This window comes from Dermacentor silvarum, chromosome 1, assembly GCF_013339745.2.
Source record: "Dermacentor silvarum isolate Dsil-2018 chromosome 1, BIME_Dsil_1.4, whole genome shotgun sequence".
NCBI lineage: Eukaryota > Metazoa > Arthropoda > Arachnida > Ixodida > Ixodidae > Dermacentor > Dermacentor silvarum.
In genome coordinates, this window is record NC_051154.1 from 165,139,657 (window position 1) to 165,156,462 (window position 16,806).

The 16,806-nt window shown below is 47.8% G+C and overlaps 1 protein-coding gene across 1 annotated transcript in view; it reads left to right on the forward strand.

Annotated features, from left to right (window-relative positions):
* LOC119436359 (Ig-like and fibronectin type-III domain-containing protein 1) overlaps positions 1 to 16,806 on the forward strand; it is a 225,299-nt gene that overhangs the window by 44,331 nt on the left and 164,162 nt on the right. The gene's annotated exons all lie outside the window — the stretch shown is intronic.

Consider the following 16,806-nt stretch of genomic DNA (forward strand, 5'->3'; position numbering starts at 1 on the left):
AAACATGGCTCTTTAATATACGTGGGACGCAAGTGCTCCTCCTCTGAAAAAAAAAACGACCTATACTAACCTCAGAAATAAAATCTAGGGCCGTGTAGACGGAAACGTGGGCGTTCGTGCGAATGCATCGGAAGTCTCCTCACGAGACACGTCAGTGACCGAATTGAATCTGCACTGTCAGTGTTCAGTGTTGGCTCCTCAGTGTAACCCCACAGGCCTGAACCCGTTTCCTTCTTGTGTGGGCTACATGTACCGGCACGTCCGGCCGCGGAGTATATATATATATATATATATATATATATATATATTCAAGAGGGAATGTTCGGTTCCCATTCGTGCCTGCGCAGCACCACCGCCGCTCCCGGTGACGTCGGGACGAATCGCGCCGAAACAGGCCACCAACCCGTGCCTTGTCGGAAGGGCGGGTCGAAACTTGCTGTGGCCTTATGGTATGCCGGAACGCCCGATGGACAACAATTTGGCTGCATGTATTTTTATTCATCTCTGTTTTCCACTGTACCAATGTGCGACACCACATACTCCACAGTGCCTGTCGTTTTTACTCCTGTTACCCCTTGCCTGGACAACATGTGTCTGTTTGTGCGCGCGTGTGTATTATCGTAGTCGTCGTTGTTTCGCATTGTCAAAACTTCCCTTGACCACGTTTTTTTTTTCTTTTTTCATCGCTGCGGCGTCATAATGCGCATGAGCATGGTCGATGCTGGTCAGTCTGCTAATGACTCTTCTCAAATGAACCAATCCATTCTGTGTTTTAAACGCATCGTGTGCATTATATGTGCGACGTGCTAGTTGACACTCGCCGACATGGTTAGCGCTTTACCGCCAGTGCGCGAGCTTACCTCAGCTGCGCACGCGCAAACTGCACAATTTTTTTTTCGCGTGCCTCTTGGCGCTTCTTAAACTCTAGCAAAAGCCGCTCGCATATCTGAGAAGCTAGCCCCGAAAGCGACTTCCCGGCCCACTTGCCGGAAGCTGCTGTAACGGCCTGCTATATCACATTTAGTAAAAGTGTATATATACAGTATTGTTTTATAGGCAGTCAGATTCACGATAGCTCACCACGATTATAGAAGACTTCTGCAGCCCTCATTTATTGTGCGAACTGTGGCATAACTACCTAAGGTTGACGACTGGGCTTGTTGGAATAGCATACCAGATGTTGGATTGCGCAACTTTTTGATGGGATACGCAGAAGAGAAACACGCACAACGGAGTGCTAGTTGTGTGTGTTCTTTAGTTGTGTGTAGTTGTGTTTGTTTAGCGCTCTGTTGTGTGTGTTTCTCTTCTGTATGTCCCGTCTAGATGTTAGGCAATCTAATATCTGGCTAACATATAGTTTCGGAATATTTAACTGCTGATTAATGTTCTGACTAGTTAGCAGCGTCGCCGTCACGGCGAAGGCTGCCGCTTTCTTACCCGGGGCTCCCACAGAGAATACACAACCAGATCTTCTCGCAGCGTTCTCACGCGGCGTTCTTGCCAAGTTGATGGAGCACACGAGATGCGTCCATTTAGCGCAGTAACTCCAAAGAAAGCACATGCCGGTGTATGCCTGAACAGTATATATGCAACGTTCCGTATGGAACGCCCAGGATATTCCAAATGTGCCCTCGTTTGCGTGACTGCAGTCGAGATGATATCGCCACCGAGATGGTTTCTGTTTTTGAATCTTGTCCGCCTACCGCGCAAGCGCAATGACTATTCGTGCGGGATACACGTATAAGCCGGCAAGCGCAAATTAGTTTTGAGAGTTGGAGATCTCTGAATGCTTCGACGCGCGCGGAGAAATAAGAGCAGAACCAAAGGAGTCCCGTTGTAGAGAGAACGAATTATACGTCACGAAAAGGACGCAAATGTAATTCTGGCCGAACACGTTAATTGCGCGAAGAGGGATTCGCTGCCGTGTTTAGAAACCGAGAGCACCCGTGAGCAGTGCAGCGTGACCGTGCTGTACTCTGTGTTTTGTGGGTCAGATATGAAAGAGAGGAAGAAGAAGAAAAACGAAAGGACTATATAGACAGTACATATATCAAGCCGCTCAAAGAAGTGCCCTAAATTGAGGCTAATGAGCCTAAGAGTCCGCCTCACTTTAAAGCGTAGGTAGCGCAGTGCGAGGGTGTATGTACATTTCGCAGTTGATGAGGAGCTTACGCAATGCGAACTCGCTGTTAACTTTTATTTTTATTTCTTGCCAGGAAACACGCCGCCGACAGCGTTGTTCTTTCTCAGCCTATACGGTGCGGCCGGTGCCGCTGATAATTGGCCTACGTAGGACAAAAGGACTGCCATTCGTCTTAATGATCGGTCCCTGCAGCCAGCTTGCGTGCGCAGCTAGGGAGCGATGACGCGTTCGCCCGCGCCATTTACTGAAATTGAAACCGGAGTTTACGAGGGGGAGCGGGTGCATAGCTTTGTGTATACAAAGGCAGCACAGGGGGTCCACGTCGGCTGGCGCTGCATGCGAGGACTAAACGCGACGCACTTGGCCTGAATGACGTTATAGTGAGGTATACACGCGGGATACAGTGTACAAACGATTACCTCCGATGATACAACAATGGCGTTATCGCTGTGTTTCGACGGAAAGCTGTGCGCTTTTGCAACCGAATAAATAAGAACGGAACAGCAAGAGATGATTGTTAGAAGAAACTACGCGAAGACCGGGCATGAGTGTACGCTTTGCATACGTTTTTACGCAGAGCTTGTTTTCTCTCTCTCGCTTTCCAGAGAGAGCGAGAGAGAGACCGGGATAGAGAGACAGGTGGATGTCAAAATGATACCAACGAATATTGTCGGCCTTGAAGAGGGGGACTATGGATAAAGTAAGAGCATCTTACTTACCGCTACCTTAATTTGGTATTTTTTCAGTGTATGTGTGTGAATAAGGCTTGTTTCCCCTTTCTTGAATTTTGGCCTTCGGCATCCTTGACAACCTTGAATTGCCTTGAATTTCGAGTCAAAGGTGCCGTACGGACCTCGCTACACATGCGATATCTGCCGCAAAACCGTAACAGCAGGGACGATGCCCCTACGTGGTATTTACCATGTGGAGGCAAATGACTACTTCGTTTCAGAATTGTTTTCCTACGTCTAATCCTTATTTGCAAATAGCACCCAGCGGATTGTGTCGAGTGAAGAGTAGACATCGGAAAATATTCTTCATTTTTGTTATCCGAAAGTTCTCGGAAGGCTGCGGAAGTATAGTGCATAGCATGATTCAGTAAACATAGACTTATTTACAGTTTGCCGTCGCCAGCAACAACAACAACTAAAGAAACTGTCTATTGTGAGCTCCGGGCTATCGAACCTGTGACCTCGTCACCACGTTCACCGCCCCGTAGCTTCGCCTTTTCTCGGGTCTCGCAGTGTATTTATATAAGAACGTGCGTATAATGAATACGGCGCCAATATGATTCTGAATAAGCGAGGCGGCGGTACAGAGAAAGAAGAAAAGTAGAGAAGAAACACGGCGGTATGCGGCGGCGGCGACGACTGAATGGCCCGACAAAAGCGACGACCGTCACGCATGTCTGCGCTGTTGGCAGCGGTCGCCATGGCACGCTCTCTGTCTCCACCTCCCTTCCCCCAACGTTCCTCCCGCTGTAGTCAGCGTCGGCGGTCCATTGGGCGTACGGTTGGCTTGACAACTTGGCCAGGGACGGCTGCTATATCTGGACCACGGGGACGGCGCAGCTCTGCAGAGCGGCAGTGGAGAGATAGTGAAAAATAAATAGTAATAACAAACGGAGGTGTGTACTTCATACAGAGTTTTGTTTCAAATACGCCTGTGCGTGCGTATACTTGCACGCTGCACGAAAGACTGCGCGCACGTGTCCTCAAAAGCGCGCAGACAACGGCACGACGTTGTGGGCCGGTATGGAGGCCCGGCCATGCTGGTGCAGCAGTGACAGTGCCCACTCCGTGTTCTAGCCTACACCAATATTGCGGTTTCTCTGCTCAGCAGCTTCTCCTGTTGCATGTAAGCGGGAACCAAGCCGTGGTGGCCCAGCGACCACGTGAAAAAAAAAAAACAGAGCTACTAAACTAAACTCGTTTAAAGTGAACCAAAGGTTGGTTCACTTGGCCTGCAGCGCGAAAGGGACGTATACGCCTATATATCCCTTCTGCGCTGCAAGCGAAATAAATGTCAACTAATTCGCCAACTTTTCTACAAGTTTGGTTAAAATTAATTAAAATTAAATTATAGAGTTTTACGTGCCAAAATCACGATCTGATTGTGAGGCACGCCGGAGTGGGGGACTCCGGGTTAATTTTGGCCACCTGGGGTTCTTTAACGTGCACCTAAATCTAAATACGTGAGTGTGTTTACATTTCACCCCCATCGAAAATATAAAAGAAGATGATGCTTCATACAGTTTTGGTTGTTCTGGAGCACGCGACATCGTCGCGGTCTTTAAACCGTCGGCCATTTCTCAATGTTGAGTCCAAAAGGGGCAGCGGAAGAGACAGTATGTCAGGGAGTTCGGTCCCTAAACTGAGTTCAGGATATTTTGATAGAGGATGACAAAGTAAAGCAGACTAATACCCGTGCCACACGGGCAAAGTAAAGTGCACTTTGAGCGAGTGCACTTCAGCGAGCTGAGTGTCACTTTGGCGGCGCGCTGCTACACGAGAAAGAAAAGTGTGCTTTCAAATTGATGGCCATGGCCATCGGGAGTCAGACGGGAAGGTATATATTTGTTAATATAAAAATGTGTGCACGAAAACAGTTTATTATTGTTAGAAACAACATTTACAATCCACCTTTACAAGCGCCGGCAACGACGGCAACTTGACCAGCCACAGTCAAAACGACTCGATCCGCCAAACAACTGCGCAGTCATTACCCGGCGTGGTCGTGAACATCCCGAGAGCGAGAGTAGTTTTTTGCCGTTTTTTTTTCTTTTTTTTTTTGCAGTGTGGCACATTTTATTATCTTGTAACGTTAGCAATTCAAAACAAAGTTACTCCTGACTCTTCTTTCATTAATACTTTACTTCTTTTTTTCCTCATTGGTAACGAGGCTACACACTTCGCCGCCGCGAAGTGTGTTCACCGAACACACTCGCCGGCGAGTGCACTCTGCAGTGAGTGTCACTAAGCTTTCCCGTGTAGCAGCCTGCGAATGACACTAGCCGCGAAGTGCACTCGCTCAAAGTTCACTTTACTTTGCCCGTGTGGCACGGGTATTAGTGCAGTGCGAGCAAAAGCAAAATACTTTATTTGCGACTTCTGATCTATCTATCTATCTATCTATCTATCTATCTATCTATCTATCTATCTATCTATCTATCTATCTATCTATCTATCTATCTATGTTTGAGTGGGCCCTGTTAGCCACCTAGCGGTGTCATTGGTGTTCTCTGTTTCTGATGCTTCTAAAGCACAGAGCCGCCAACCACTTTGCTAGTTGGGCATAAATGGAGATCGAAAAGTTAGGTGGGGACGTTTCATTTTTGCACGCAGTGGTGCTTTTGCGACAGATTGCACTTAATGCATATAGTATGTCTCATATTGCATGCGTGTCTCTATCCAACGCGCCCGCTAGAGAGAGAGAGAGAGAGAGAGAGACTGAGTAGCGTGTAAGAATGCAGCGTGCGAGGTATGTCGCCGTCTATACTGCGTCACGTATGTTCCGGAACGTTTGCCAGTGCGAAAAGCTCTCTGAACGCGTAGTACCTTCGCCTTCATAAGCTGTTCATTCGCAGGGATGTTCTCAATTTGCGATGTGCTCTCTTGTTATTTATTTATTTTTAACTCTTTCACAAGCTCAAGGTAACATTTGGAACGGTAACTTCATGTGACTGAAAGGTCGTTTATCCCGACAAACCGAACGAGGGTATCAGCGTTGGTTGGCCCTCCATATGTGCTACGATGACGTACTTCGCTTAAACGGAACCATTAAATTGTAAACATAGTTGCCAATGAAACTGGAACCAAAACTTACCACGGACCTCACCGGCCCTTATAAAGCGTACGAAACAAGAGCAGTCCAACAACCACGTGACAAGGCAATTATGAATATAAGGAACGTCCAGTCAAACACGCATAGATTAAATACACAAACTCGAAATAAGCAGGGGAGCTTTGACGTCACCGCAGCGCCGAGTATTTTGGCGCGTGCGGAGCGCGTGGTCGCAGCCGCGCGTTCTGCGCACCGAATGACCCGATGAGCCACTTCCCCTCTGACCCTGTCCATGCCTATTACCAAGATCACGACTTCTTAATGTTTACGCAGCAAGCGAGATACCACTGCCCTGTGCGCGCGCGCCCTGCAGGGGGTCGCGCGTGGAGTCAATACTCCCGCATTCGTGCGTGCGGTCAGTGTACTACGGCTGCGTGCGGCTCGGGGCTTCTTTGTTCTTCGGGCAGCTGACCCCGTTCATTCTTCGCTGCAGCGGCCGCGCGGACACAATGCGGCGCGGCGCATTGCACGGCTTCACGACGAGCGGAATTTATGGAGAAAGCGAGTAAAAGGAACGATATAATCGCTTCCGGCCCGTGTCGTCCGCCGCCGCGCTCGAAGGAAATAAAAGTTTTCAAGCACGCGCGGAAACGCCGCACGATCACAGAGCTGTCATGCCTACTATACCTATATCTCATTTGCTCGACGGCAGAATTATTTACCATTCAACTTTGCGCCTTGCCCCGTTGCGTAGCATACACATATACGCTGTATATAATACCGCAGCTTCGATGTTGAATGGAGGCACGCATTTATGACTGGAGGGGGGGGGGGGGGGGGAGAGAGAACAGTGCGCACATGAGAAACATTATGGAAAAAAAAGCTGGCGAACGCGAGCGGCTGTAAGAAACTAAACTGAAAGAGTGCACCTTTTTCAGCTCAACTGACAAACGGGCGCGGATATTTCGGACCATCGTAAGGCATCGTCCGTCACGATCAGCGAGAATTGAAACGGTAAAACGCATTGCCGAAGAAATGACGGCTGCACAGATCGTAAAGCCTGCGACCGAACAGGCTTGTTCCGCATGGGTCTAAGCGCTCACACAGAAGAATGCAATGATTATTTGCGTCCCGAAACGCTCCACGTGTGTTATACAAACCTGGAACGCGTGTGTCGTCGATTTATTTGTCTACTCTGTCTATTGACCCTTTTCGCGGCGATCCCGTGGGCGCTGCCATGTTTGATCACGTGGTGACGCGTCCATTGCTTGCCTCAACTGCCTCCGTTGCCTCCTCGTTTACAATGGAAGTGTATGACGCCGGCGCGGCTTAGAAAACCTCTGTTTTCGGAGATATCGTAGATGGTGACTAGGTGGACGACACGAAGCTTTGATCACAGCTTCAGAGAACATGCAAAAGCGCTTTCGGAGCTGATTAAGCTATGTCCAAACGGCGCAAGCATCGTATATATAGTGCTTGTTCTAAAAACGGGTTCTAAAAGCGGGGCTAATTATGTATTCCAGCTATCCAAACATTCCGCTCATGAATTCAGTCAGGATTAGTGTGTTTTGCTCTTTGTTCTTTATTCGGCAAATATTTTGAAGCAGTGGCTTGTCAGTTTCTGACTCAGTGAAGTTCCTCGGTGCGGCCACTACCTGATTATTTTCTGTCTAATCGCTCGCGGGTGTGCTCAGTTCCGATAGATTTGTTCTTGCTGCGCAAAAGGCTTGAAGCGTAGCTGTTTTGTACATTGTAATACCTTGTAGCAAATATATATTATAACTAGTAACTCGCTTACTCTTGTGGACCGTCACGATACATTCAGTTTCGACCATTCGTGCGCCATCGCTGTAGTCCGTCATTTATTGTGCGTATACAGTGCGCATATATTCAAGTGTGCGCCCATTCACTTATTCTTGATACGTCGGCGATAGAGTAGGCCTAAGTTTTCCTGCCATTTGGGACAGATGTGTATAGATAACGTGCGCGAAACTTACTATATGACAGGAGGCGGCGCTACTATCTTTGTCATTCTTTAACGAGTGGTACTCACTGTTGCCGACGTTCTGGGGATGAAGCCCTTTCTTTGAAGGTTAGCGATACAAGGCTGGCGGATGAGCAAATTTCTGTATCCTCGAGGAAAGCCGTACATCACGAAGTGCCGGTAACACGTTCGGACAGTTGCAGCAGCGGTCCGCGAACTTCGCCACACAGATTCATTCTCTTCCTTAACATGCCAGTCACTATTTTTGCAGCCAACTACTGCACACGTCTTCAATCCAGATTATTCAATCTAGCGTGATTGGAGCACAGTGTGTTAGCGAAAACTCAGTTGCATTTCCGACAGCTGATCGCACAGAAGCAAGGTAGAAGCGCTAATGGTTGCGTATTCGTGCGCGGTCGCTGAGGACAGGCATGGCGCGCCGCCATGAGCGCCATCTCGTTTCTCTAAAACAAATTGCTCCGCAAAAAGGGTCAATAGGGTGTCCTATAAAGCTATTTAAGGAAATAACGCTTAGCGGTTATTTAGCGGTAAATTCAAGAGAAATGCGTGAGCATTACGTCGCATCTCTTTGAGGTCCCTGATGCGTGATTTAAACCGCGTTCACCACATTCCAAAAGGCTGTTCAGGAGCTCAATTGCCACACGACACACGTCCTGCCTCTTTGAGGTGCGAAGTACAACTGGCGGTGGTCCGGAGCAGACCACCGTCAGTTGTAAGATATATATATATATACATATATATATGGAAAAAGGTGTATGTGGTTATGTGTATATGTATTGAACACCATTGAACTTTTTTTTCGTTGAACAGCTTGGCTAACATGAGCTGGGACACAGTATAAAGGTGCAGCGCGCAAGCCGCCAGGCGATGCCACTCGGCAAGCTGAAAGTAAAAAAAATTGGAGCCGCGCGGTCCTGCCAAGGAAGAGAGCATCAAGACGTCGAAGAACGAAGCAAAATAATAATGAGCGAGGAAGCAAGGTGCCACAATAACCTCAGCGAGTATATATGCACACGACGCTCGATGTCCGTCACGACGCCGCGTTTATATTCCCGGTGTATACAGGCGATCGAGCGTGATGTGCACGAGGGTGTGCTGTACGCCGTTATTTTTCTCGTCCGAGCGCGCAGCGTGCGCTAAATAGATCGATCACGGCTCACGTGTCAAACGTTGCATACGCAGCAAGCGAGATACCACTGCCGCGAGCCACTGCAAAGCGAGCTTCAAGCGGTCGACCATCACGTAAAAAAAAAAAAATGGGGGAAAAGTTGACCGTAATCTAGACTGCACCTCGGTGGTGACGCGCGTTCCTGTGTGCGTGTTTGCACGTAACGCCATAGAACGAGAAAGAAAAAAAGAAAGAAAGAAAGAAAAGCTTCTCACGTCTGGCGTGCTCACGCACTTAAGAACAGTGGGAGTCCGTATAAACACGCGGGTGTGCGCGCTCGTAATTCGCAGCGAGCATGCTGCCGACGCGTGTGCTTATATACGGGCGCGTTCGGCATGCGAAGAGTGACGCCGCGTTTCATTTTTCACCCCGCAAGACAATGGCTACTGTTTTTCAGCTTAGTGCAACAACTTTCCCAAGGGAAATTGGTGCGATGTATACTTGCTTTAGGCTACCGTATTCTATGTGCTTTTATTCTATATACGTATAGCTATATATAGCTGTACAGATTCGCCATTTGTTCACCGCTGACGTCTTTCTCTGTTTCTCCCGGTCTCTTTTTGAGAGCAAGCTTTTAATATATATATTTTTTTTGACGGAACCTCACTTTCGGTCATAGCAGATACTAAAAACTTAGAGATACATTACTCGTTAAGTTTCTAGTCCAGGAACACGTAACCATTCGAAATACGAAGTAAATGTGTACGCAGAGTGGAGAAAGATAATAACGAGTGAAGGCGTATTCAGAAAGCTTATTTCGTAATAACTGTCAACGGCCGGTTCCTCCATCGTAATCTCTTCCGCTATCGCGAATCGACGCTATGCGTCCTTATACTAACCGTTCTTACGTTTTATAGGACAACTTTGGGAATTCGCGCCGTTACCTCTCCCGGTCGTTGCTTCGCGTATCGCTTTTCCCTACCGGCCGCTTGTCTGCGGCGTGTACGTATTGAACTCGTGGGACAAGAAACAGGGCGGAAAAGTGTTCAGCATACAAAGTGGTGGTGGTTGAGGGTTGGGGCATGAAGGCAATAAAATAAAGGAATGCCAGCATCGGGGACATATATATGGAGCTTTTCATCAGCAGTTTGCTAGCTTCGTGAATAATGAGCGAATACTATACACGTTTCGAAAAAAGAAGAAAAAGAAAAGCATTTTGCTACTTAAAGTATTAAATGCTAACCTATAGTTGTAACAGCCATAGAAAGTGTTTAGAACTATATAAAGTACGTTCAGGAAGGCTGATGTTTAGGGTGAAGCCAACGGCGCTTCATTGATTGAGACCCAATGAAGGACGACAGAACACGTGAACAGCTCAGCGAAAATACACAGAAACGAAAGACCGGGGCCGCACTATAGCTCTCGCCGTGACGTCATGGATTTTGACGGCATCCGCTCGAGCATATAGCCATGCGTTCCATTGGTAAATAAGGACTACATTGTGTTCTTAACGAGCGAGAGACTGAACTTTGCGAGTTTCAAGAATTGTTATTGCGGCCAAAATGGCCGAAATACGAGAAAGTACTTTGAAATGATTCACGTCATACTTACGTATACCAGAGCTGGGGTTTCGGCACGATATTAAAAAAAAAGGGCGGGGGGGGGCGCATTTGACCTTTATTTTCCCTTCTAATTTATTTATTTATTTATTTATTTATTTATTTATTTATTGATTGATTTATTTATTTATTTAACAAAATTCTACAGGCCACATATGGGTGGCCCAAGCAGGAGTAGGTATAATTCAATGAAGTATCTTGCACAGAAAATTATGCACAAAAAATATTAAATATATAACACCAACATAATACAAAAAAAGTACTGCAAAGTATTTTTTGGCCTACAGCCGCTAATAAATACATATATAGTTTTGAAAGAATACTTTATCAGTATAAATTCGTTTAGTGTTCATCCTTAGTCTCTTTTTAACCTTCCTGCGAAACACTCATGTCCGCGAGATGTACTTTTTAGTTGTCATTGTTTTTGTGTGCGCCCGTGTGTGTGTGTGTGTGTGCGCGCGCCTGGTGTCTATATCATTCCATTTGTGATCATTTTCATGTGGAGTAGCACGCTGAGCGTTCATACCAGGCAAGCCTCTGCCGTCTTTATTAGGTTTCTCTCTCTTTTAAGCAAAAGTAATAAAGCACAATGAACAATCACTGCATCGCACGCATGAGTGCGATTCACGTATTGCTTACTGTGCTTTTGCCATCTTTTCCTGGTTCACTCACCATTTACGTACACTAGGCATTCGTATGTACAATCGGTAATTTTATACAAAGCTTCGAGGCATCTTTTTTACCGGCGTCTTTAGTTAATTTTTTAGCTTTTGCGCAGCACAAACATCGCATCACTCTCTTCAGCGAGCACACTTCTGCGACTTCTCGGAGCGCATGCGCGTCAAATCAAACATTCCTTATGTGTTCAACACTTATGTGTTGTGAAGAGTATTACCCGCGTTGCACAGACCTCTCGCGGGCCCATTGGCCGGTCCCACACTCTCTTGTTCAACCTTTTTAGGAGCACAAACATGTTAACGAGCGTCCAGTAAGCTGAGCAATGGGTGCCAAAGATAGCCGCGACAAATCGTCCGTATACTTCTCCCACCGGCGTTGTTGTTTGTCCTTTTCGTCTTTCGCATTCCGACGCCGCTCTTTAGGAGGCAGCATTTGCGACGTCGTAACGTATACAGTCAAAGTCGTTTGTATATGCACTGCTTGGAGCATTGACTCTTCCCCGCAGCCATTTGCGCGAGGCTTTTGCAAACGAAAAGCCAAGAATCCCGTGTATAGGGCGTTCCGGCGTGACACCAGCTCGGGCATCTTCGCCGCACAGCAGCAATGGACGAAAACGAGCCCGCGGCATCGCTGTACAGTAGCAGGCGAAACGAAGCGATTCTAGTGACGCAGAAGAATTGGAGGGGGGCTGGCATGCGCGCGCTCCTCTGAACGGCCAGAGAGGCAACGCCGTGAGCCGGCCGATTAGGCGCTGATTTTCTATCAAGCTGGCGTGACTGCAGAAAGAAGGAGAAAAAACGAAGAGGGGGGAGGGGGAGGTCACTTGAAACGAGAGTAGCACCACGCCTGCGGCATTGTATCAACCGCACATTATTTAGAGCCCCCCTTCCCCACTGCTACCGCCCCAGGCGTGTCTGCAGTAGCCCCTCAACCCTCCAGAAACGTGTTTCGTCGCTTTCAATTACGTTCGTGTTGCGTCAGGGCGCCGTGTCAGAAGCGCATGGGGCTTCGGTGGGGCGGAGATCACGCGCCAGCCATTGCAAGACGGAGCGCGAGCGAGCCCGGGGTAGGTAGGTGGCCATCGGGCGCCGCCGCTGTGGAAAGCGGCAACATTCGTGAAGGAGAAGCCAGGCAGCAAGCATTTTCGGCGATCGAGGGTCATTACGGTAAAGTCGATTACTCTACTGGGGCGCTCGGAATCGCGATCGAGTGTGCCCTCCCACATGCCTGGCGCCAGCGCCCGTCTTTGGTTGCTCGCATTGCGCGTTGCCAGCGTTGGTGGAACCCGTGCACAGAGCGTGAGCTACCACTGGAGAAGACACGTGACGCCCCTGCTATCAGAAAGGCGCGCTCTCACTTCGCTGCCCACTTGACCAAAATCTAAGATGGGTCCCTTCACAATAACACGCAACCTCGACGCTCAGCGGGGGATGAAGTCAGGTTTTCTTACGAGCGGAATACTATATACAGACGGAGAACTAAACCCAGAACATGACTCACTCTGGGCGCCGGCGCCATCTCGTCGCACCATCATACCAAAAATAAAGAAAGAAAGCAAGAGGGCAACGCATTAATCTCGCCAATACACTTTGGTTGATCGAGCGTAAAGTTCACTTTAATGTTCATTTCATGTACTCTCAAAATCACCTAATGAGGTGTACTTTCGTCACAGAATTATATTCGCCATCACCGTGGTGGCCATCTTACTTTGAATATGTGTCATTTCCTCGATACATTTCTATGCAGCGAAAGTTAGTCTCAATATATGTAAATCTTTTGAAGTGCGCGTCGCGTCATTATGAAGTGAGTAGTGCTGGAACACTACAATATGCTACGAATTATGCTCAAGTGTTGCTTGGGAAGCGCACACAAAGAATACGAACGCCAGAAGAGCACCGTGACAGCGTACCATCTGCGTTCTTCCCTTTCTGGGTCGACGCTTTTCTTTCTGCCCGCTTCGCAACTTGAAGGTGCCATACCAGCAAGCCCAGGTAGCCAGTCTTATTTCACTGTGTTTGGTTGAATTAAATGACTAAAACTGAAACGAACAGAGTGACAGCTTCTGTATCCGGCGCATATATATACATACAGACCGAATCACACTTGCCTGGAGTGCTCGAGCGGGACTACTCACAGCGACGTCCAACGTGAGCTGCTGGGTTCGAGATCGGTTCGGAAAGAGCGCCAAGAGCTTTTGAGGGCGCCCTTGAAGTAAATGCGCAGATTGTCTCGTTATCGTTTCGCGAGTATAGAACCGCAGCTTATAGGTAAGGGTTATCAACTGGCCATCGTCGCGTTTTGCTAGCAGGAAAACGTTGACGCGAAGGTATGCAAGCCTCTTGCTAGCAGGAAAACGTGCGCGCGAAGGTCACGCTTGTATATGTCGCATGCGTACTCATGGCCAGCCAATGTTGAACCCAGCAGCCTACCGCCATAACGCCGCATGTGTGTAGTGCACAGCCGGCCGGTAGTCCCCTCCTCTCGCTCCAGAAAGTTTAATTCGGTCTGTGCTCATACAAGCACTCCCTACCCCTCCCCATCCTTAACAGACGTACGTGTTAGTTCTTGCCGGGAAGTAAGACCAATAGGGAAGTTTACCGCAGATAAAATAATTGAAAGTAGGATTAGTTGATCGTGAGTCACCTTTAAAAACATTTCAGCATGAGACAAAGACAACAGAGGAGCACACAAGACCAGCGTTGCTCGCAAATGAGTATTTATTGCACAAAGCGCGCACACCAAATGGAAATGCGCATGCGCAACAGGATACACAGAGCACGAAAGGCAGGTAATCACTCTGGCAACAATTTTTTTTTTCGTTTTAACTCGGTGCGACGAACTTAGAACCGTATCGTTTTCAGGGTGGTATACCTGCCCTTCGTGTTTTGCGTTTCCTGTTTGGACATGCACATTTCCCTTTGGTGTTCGCGTTTTGTGCAATAAAGATGCAGTTGCGAGAAACGCTGTCCGTTTGTGCTCCTCTGTTGTCTTTGTCTCTCTTGTGCTGAAACGTTTTTCGAGAAGAAGTTTATAAAAGCAACAAAACCAGTACGCGCACGTGCTACCCTTAAGCAGAAGAATCGATTTACTTCAAAGGTTCGGCAGCTTTGCCTGCGTTAGGAGGGACGAGGTATACGGGCCAAAGTATGTCGCGTGACACGGACTGATATAGTTCACGCGGGTGGATCTTACGCAAACCCTTATCTTGTACTCTTAGCGACCGCCATGAGCAGGCCTCGTACTTATTACTGAGTTTTAACTGACCCGTGTAAAACATAACCGTTGAATGTATCCAGTCTGATGAGTGGGATACATAATAAGGCATAAGAAGGGTGGGTTTACGGGGAAATAAATAAAATTCTGGGGATTTACTTTCCAATGCTACGATATGATTATGAAGCACGCCGTATAGTGGGGGGCTCCGGCCTAATTTTGACCACCTGGGGTTCTTTAAAGTGCACTAAGTTTGAGTTACCGAGCGTTCTTCGCATTTTGCCCCCATCGAAATGCGCATCCGCGACCTCGGCATCGCAACGTCATAGCCATTGGGCCAACGCGGCGGGGAAGGGTTTTCGCGAAGAAACTCAATACCTGTACAGTTCGAGGATGCAGCGTTAAAATGAACGCGGTGTACTCTATTGGCACTTAAAGCTGCAAGCTTCAACTTTGTATTTTCCGGCTATGTGCCCAGGTATCTGAGAAAATTAATCCATTTCGCCAGATCGTGCGCCTCGATCCATTGAAGCCGATAGTATGCATCGGTGGCTCTCTGGCAGGCACTATACGTATGCTGCATGTAAATTGTGGGCTTTTACGTGCCAAAACCAAGATCTGATTATGAGGCACGCCGTAGTGGGGGACTCCGGAAATTTGGACCACCTGGGGTTCTTTAACGTGCACCTAAATCTAAGTACACATGTGTTTTTCGCACTTCGCCCCCATCGAAATGCGGCCGCCGTGGCCGGGATTCGATCCCGCGACCTCGTGCTCAGCAGCCCAACAGCCATAGCCACTGAACAACCACGGCGGGTATATGCTGCATGTACACCGGCGCGAAGATTCAATGACGCGCAGCATTCCTCGATCCATACTGCAGGCAGTTCAATGGGCCCATATCCCTGAGCCAGTTGGGTGAGGTATGTCCACTGATCTCTACGTTAGGGGGCATAGTACAGATCAGAGAGAATGCCACCACACGAAGGTCGAGTGGGTACTGAGACAGCTATTCGCTGTGAATTGCGGTGAACGAAAGCTTGAAAATCTGCGACCGGGAACGCTGACAACATGGTGCATACCGCAAGCACCCATCAAAAGCGGGCGACGCTGTTGCTAGCCGCAGTTACTGAGCTCACGCTATTATTAACAAAGGCTGCCATAAAGAGGGAAAATAATTTTTAAAATCCGAAGTTGATACAGAAGGAAACATTTAATTTCTTTCTTCCTTTTTTTTTTCGCATGAAACCTGCACCTCCGATTAGTCAATTAGCGCTGAAATCACGGCCTTGCACTCTCACTGGCAACCTGAAGCGAGTCTCCGATCGCCGTGTTTGCGCAAGTAATGCCAGTTGTTTCTCAGGCGCACTAATAACCGACATACCGACTTGAAATACCCAGTGTGCATTTTGTCGCGCCCGGGCAGCCCATTAGCGGCCAGGTTCCGCGGCACATTCGTGCCCAGGCTGCAGGGACCCGCGGCCTCTTAATTGGGTCTGCCCTATGGCAGCGGGGCGTTTTGCTACGTCGTGGCAAAAAAACGTACATAGGAAAGAGCCGGGAAGGCATCGCATGTCGTATAAGGACACGTGAAACTGAAAGGTTCGAGCTTTACGTGACCGCGGCTACTCGCCGAGAGAAAAGAAAAGAAAATCAGGCAGATAAGAAGACGAACAATAAATAAATAAATACATAAACTAACATTATATGTTGCAAAGCACAGTATGCATACCAGCGAAATACTCGGGTGTCTGGCAACTTTTTTTTCATGTGGGTTCGTGTGCTGCGGTGCAATATAAGGCCCGAAAGATAAATGCGTTCAGGGGAACTCTTGGTGTCGGAAGTACACGAAAGAAAATCAGAGATGCGGGAAGGTAACGAACAATAAATAATAATAATAATAATAATAATAATAATAATAATAATAATAATAATAATAATAATAATAATAATAATAATAATAATAATAATAATAATAATAATAACTGAATAGAAAGAAGAAAAAAAGAAAACGTACACGAAACGCACGGCGAGAACGACCAGCATCAAGTATACATATAGTCGTTGGAACGAAAGCGTAGATGTGGTTTCGGCACGGCGGCCCGTTACGCGTGAGGGACGCGTATACATACTGGGCATGCAAGGAGAGCCACGCAGCACGCTTTCTTTTTTCCTTGCTTTGTTTCTTGAGGCGTCCGTGGAGAAAGGGTCGCGCGTTGCTGGTATACGGGAGGCTCCCAGCCCGAGCGAGATATAA